This window comes from Myotis davidii, unplaced genomic scaffold, assembly GCF_000327345.1.
Source record: "Myotis davidii unplaced genomic scaffold, ASM32734v1 scaffold738, whole genome shotgun sequence".
Lineage (NCBI taxonomy): Eukaryota > Metazoa > Chordata > Mammalia > Chiroptera > Vespertilionidae > Myotis > Myotis davidii.
The window spans coordinates 1695184-1701339 of record NW_006289824.1 but is presented as its reverse complement, the minus strand read 5'-3'; positions in this window follow the sequence as shown (position 1 = coordinate 1701339).

The window sequence follows — 6156 nt, the reverse complement described above, 5'->3', positions numbered from 1 at the left end:
GCTGTTGGTGATACAAATGCTGTGTCTCAATAGCAGTGAATTCACTGTTTTGAGTTCCACCCGAGTCATGAATAAAATACAGCAGGAGCTAAACTTGATATGCTCTGTGTCTTGTCATTAGCTCTCCTTTGAAAGAGCAGTTTTTGAAACAGAAGAAGGGCAACATCATTTGTGAATTATTGAATTCATATTAGGGCTTTTGATTAAGTCTACTAATCACCAAAAGCAAAATATACTACATGCTTGGAGTACATCTTTTAAAAGGCCAACAAATTGTTAACAATATGTTTAAATCATTGAGAAAAATCTTGATTCATTTTCTGGAAACAGGTATTATTTTATCTGTCACTAATTATCAATTTCTGATTCGGACAGATTAAATTTTGGTTTTGTGCTTGGCATGGTCTTAGCATGAGGGCAGTAGCCTTCTTAGCCCCTTGACTTGGGTAGGCCGTATGTGGTTTCCTTTGACTAATTGCATGTCCTGATCTCTGACAGTGTGTCACTTCTGAATCCACATCTTATGAAGCCTCTATATGTTATGTTGTGCTTTTGTCATTGCTATGAGAGGAGCATGCACTGACTGGTCGTCTGATCCAAGGAGGGTATGATACATGGGTAACAGACCAGAACTTGCACACATGCAATGAGAAGCAGAGCTGCCTGCCTGAACCCAGCCTGGAGTAGATGACCCCCGGCTTACTCTCAGTTTAATAAGGGAACATAGTCAAAATCAGGTGGCCTGCCAGTCTGAGCCCTGCCTTGGTCTGCCACCCACATCTAGCCTTTAAATGCATGACTGAGCCCCTTATTCTTCAGATAGTTTGCTGTGAAGGCATGCTGTTTTTGTTTATTTGTTTGATATGAAGCCATGATTTTTGTTTGTTTATTTTCTTTGTTTGTGTGCTGTTTTTATTGTGGCAATAGTTAATGAATACAGCATTTTTTTTTTAATGGATATTCTATGTGTTTCTTCTGCTGCCCTTTTCCCCAGAGGTCAACTGCAATTGAAGAACCTAGTGTTACCAGTTGTGCCACATGATCTTGCTACAGAGTAAAGAAATCACAGTGTATTCCTGGTGAAAGGAGACTAACTAACAGGTCATATACAGATACTTAGGTGCAGTTTATCCCAGCTGTCCACAGGGATAAGGCTTTAGGAATTTAAGTCTCTGTTTCTTAGTGTTACCAAGGGTTGTTGTTTTTTTTAAAATATATTTAATTGATTTTAGAGAGGAAGGGAGAGGGAGAAAGAGATAGAAACATCAATGATGAGAGAGAATCATTGATTGGTTGCCTCCTGCACTCCCCACACTGAGGATCAAGCTCCCATCCAGGCATGTGCCCTGACTGGGAATCAACTGTGACCTCCTGGTTCATAGGTTGATGCTCAACTATTGAGTCACACTGCTGGACAAGGTTTGTTTGTTTTTTCTTAGTCTAGTCATTGCATATACTATTTCTTTTTCATTTTTCTTTGATGCAGGTGTAAATACTTGGTGATAACTCAAAAGCATGGTCCCCAAAATAACCTAAACCTAAACTTTGAAATTATACCCCCTTTAAAATCTATTTAAAACATTTTAGTAACATTTACCCCTACTCTGGACATGCTCTATCTGAAATAAATAAATAAATAAATAAATAAATAAATAAGCCAAGGGATTAGAAGTCTTCTGACTTCTTATAGCATTTTCACTGAGCCAAACTGGTTAGGTTGGAGAAAATATCTTAAAGGCTTCTCATTTTTAACTGGTCAACATTGTGCCTTTTTTTTTTCTACTCATGTTTTATCCTCTTAAAGTAAGAGGTTTTATCCTCGTAAAGTAAGGATGTTACTGAGTCACCTTTGTATGGAACTAAAGTGAAAGTTCAGCGACATTTTCTTACATTTTCCTTGGTAATCATTATGCCCAGGCAAACATTTTTGAGATTGTTGACTGGAGTTACTAGTTCAATAGGTATCCAAAGTCTAAATAACTCACAATGAATCAGATCTCTGTTATCTCACCAGTGCAGCAGCTATGGCTGGGAACCCAAAGTCAAACTACTGAGACACAGTCCGTGTCTCTATAGCATAAAAAAACAGACCACCTAATTCAACAAAAAAATCATGTCATAATAAAATAATGAGATAATATTACATATATATTTTTTTAACATTTAGGGAGGCAAGATACCAAAGACAAACTTAGATATAAAACCAGTGCAATACTGGTATCACCAACCCACACAAGAATGTATTTAATCATACTGCATAAAAAGAAAGATTGCTTATAGTTTATTGTGTGCTACTGTCATTGCTATTGATTAGGATAACTAGATTTAGACAAGTTGCTGCAGGAATAGACTTAAAATAATTAATTTTAATAGCATTCCTAATAGAATAAATCTGTAAAACATAATCCAGAACTTTGCTTTTTGAATAGCTAGGCCTTCATTAATTCCTGAAAATGTTTAATTTTCTAACAGAAATAAAAATAGAAGTGAATGTAATAAAAAAGGTATGTGTGCAATATAAGAAAACTCTGTGTGTGTGTCTTATAGTAATTATTCTTGCCAAATTCTTGTCATCCACCTATAAAATGCAAAAGAGCTAAAATTATTATGCGTAGTAGTATTTACATTATAAATACTCAAGACCAAATTCTAGTTATTGAATTGGAATGTCCTGTTCAGTTGTAATTGAGTAACCTTATCTGCTGGTGTCTTCCAAGGGACTGACAATATGTTTATTACACAGCCAAGTCATACTTTTTTGTGCCAATCAGAGATAACTTGGTATGAGACCCATCACATACAAATTTCATTCAAAGACTGCACATCAAGAAGTAGATGCTTATGAAATGAAGTGCAAAATTAATGTAAGCTCACATTAATTATGCTAAAGGAAATAACTATGGCATTATATACTGCTAGAGGCCCGATGCATGAAATTTGTGCAGGGGGGAAAGCGAAGGCAGGGGTCCCTCAGCCTGTCCTGTACCCTCTCCAATCCGGGATCCCTCTCACCATCTGGGACCACTGGCTCCCAACTGCTTGCCTGCCTACCAGCTTGATTGCCTCCTAACCGCTCCCCTGCCAGCCTCATGGCCCCCAACTGTCCTCCCCTGCCAGCCTCGTGGCCCCCAAATGCCCTCCCCTGCCAAACTGATCATCCTTAACCTCCTCTGCCTTGGCGCCCACCACTGTGGCTTTGTCCAGAACAGAATCAGATAGTTGGAAGATGTCTGGTCTCCTAGTCTAATTAGCATATTGCCCTTTTATTAGTATAGATAGATCCCAAATCAGGAAAATATTATTTTTGCAAGTGATTAATTTTAATGCTTTTTAAAAGAAGGAAAATCATATTCATACTGACTTTATCTGGTTCTTATTGGAACCTGTTGTTCTTCAAGAAGAGTTCTCCATAAAACTGAGATTTCAAGGATGTCCAGAAGACCAGAATATATGTTCAAGAAAGGCACAGGCCCAAATTATTGCTCCTGTGCTCAGGTGGGTTTTAGCATATGCCTATGGAAATAATGGATTTACCAACCACATTATTAGCAAGAACTAGCTGGACTAATGCAATGGCTTACTGAAAACTAAAGTATGGCATTAGTTGGGAAACAATATTAGAAGTATGGGGGTTTCCCTTACAGGATGCATTTTATGCTCTAAGTCAGAAAATATTATATGATCTTTTCATCCCCCATAGTCAGAATCCTGGTATCAAAAATTCAAGGAGAGATCATGGGAGTGGCTTCTTTCACTCTTATTCATAATAAGTCATTGAAATATGATTTGCTTTTTGTCTGGAAACTTTGACTTATATTTGTAAAACAGACTTGGTTTTCAAGGTGGAGAATGCTTTCTTCATAAGAGAACAACATTCATTGAATGGATTGAATCAGAAAACAAGCTTGCTACCCGACAAATCCCGCTTTCCATACCCACTGAATTATCACACAAAAAACTTACTCTAATGGCTAAGGTGATTGATAATGACTACCAACAGATAATTATTTTTCTTCTACACATTGGGAACACAGAGGACTCAACAATTTTAAGAAGACAACTTCTTAACAATTTAATGCGCAATAGTAAAGGCAATTGGAAAACTAGAGAAATCAAAGAAAAAAGAACTATGAAGGACTCAAGTCCTTCAGAAAAGAAGGGTTTGAGTTATTATAACTGGTAAAGAACAATAACAAACTGATATTTTGGCTGAAAGCAAATACAATGTGGAAGAGGTAGCCGAAGAATAAATTTGCAAAAATAAATTATAGCCTTATGATTAAAGAAGTGAAGACTGTAGTAAATCTGCATATATTTTCTTTGCTTATTAGGTGTATATACTTTTTTCTGTATACATTTTACCTTTTTTTTCTTTCTTTTCACTTATTACTTTATATACAAGGCTTGCAGGTTGACCTTACTTATTTTTCTCCTCAGGTAACCTATAGTCAGGAGAATGGTGACTGAATTTGAGCAGTACCTAATATAGCTGGATAACAATAAGGATTTCATGTCCCCTCAATTGGAGGGGGAAGATAAGAATTTTATCCTTTGTACAAAAAATAATTGTATCTGTTGGGTGGGGACATTAAATTTTTTATTGTTGTTTTGTGGAAGTTTAAACATCCTTATAAAGGTATGTATGGAATGTGAATAGACATTATAATGGAACTAGAGGGGCCCGGTGCATGAAATTCATGCAAGGGGGGGGGGACGTCCATCAGCCCAGCCTGAACCCTGTCTAATCTGGGACCCCTCGGAGGATGTCCGACTGCCGGTTTAGGTAACTGCCTCTGCCTGCCAACCTGATTGCCCCTACCTTGCCGCTTGCCAGCCTAATCATCCCTACCTTGTCCCCCTGATGCCCTGATTGACCCTAACTTGCTCCCCTGCCAGCCTGATTGCTCCTACCTTGCCCCCCCAACACCCCCGCTGGCCTGATTGCCCCAACTGCCTCTGCCTCGGCCCCCAGCCTAAGCCACAGTCTGGCCTCCCTCTGTAGGAGGCGGCCTGGCAGAGCAAGGGATGGTGCCACCCCCATTACCCCTCTGCTGTTGCCACTGCTGGCCTGAACCTGGGCCCTTAACAGCTATGCCTCGGCCCTTCTCAGCCACCCACGACTGCCTGTGCCTCAGCCCTTGCAGCTGCTATGGCTTTGTCTGGAAGGATGTCTGGAAGATGTCTGCCCTAACTAGCATATTACCCTTTTATTAGTATAGATGTGACAGTTATGGATTTGTTAACTGTTAACTACAGATCAATCGGTTGGTCCTTTGTGTTGTTATACTTACTAGATCTGGACATTACTCCTTGGCCAACTGAGGTTGATGCTAAGCTTTGTTAAGATAGGGTACTAGGAGGAGATTGCACAACTAAGGCAAGATGAAGGGGTTGAGTTGTTTTTGGCCTGCCAGTGGTGGATTGGAATGTGGAGGCCTGGGAGTGTTCACGTCAGAGTCTCTCTCCTGGACCAGATGAAGTCTGAATACTCTGGTGAGGTTCTCTGCTACCCAGTGGGCTGCTGCTGTGAACCAGCTACAGGTCACACACTTGCACAAGTTCCTCCACCACCTGGAGGATCGACCCATACCCTTCAGCAAATTTACTTGCCACAGCAGTCAGAGTCTCCCTTACCTCACCTTCTCTAAAGAGGTCTAAATCCCAGACTTTGAGTCTGTTCCCTGTTCTAACTTTCTAAGTTATTTTCTTATTATCTTTCAGCCATACAGAGAGCAAAATCTTTATACATTTACTACTTCAACATCCATTAAAATCTTCTTTATTAATTTCAGAAATCACTTTTTACCACTTAACAAGTCTTAATATTAAATTTCCCTGTTCATATTATTAATACAGTTTCTGTCTCCTGACTTGGCCCTGATTAAGAGAAACACACTTGGATTATACCTCGATTCTCTATTACTCCTGGCATTTATTTTTCTTTTTTCTATTTCTATTATCCCATTCCAATTATTGTCTTTAAGATAAATTTATAAACCTTAGACATTAACAACATTTACAGAGTATAAGTTTTCCTAATTTAAAGAAAGGTAAAGTAAGGCCTTTTCTTGGTAAAAAAAAAAAACCCAAACAAACAGTATTTAAAAAACATTAGCTGTATTCATTTTAATGTGCTAAGCAAGCCTTTGGATATTA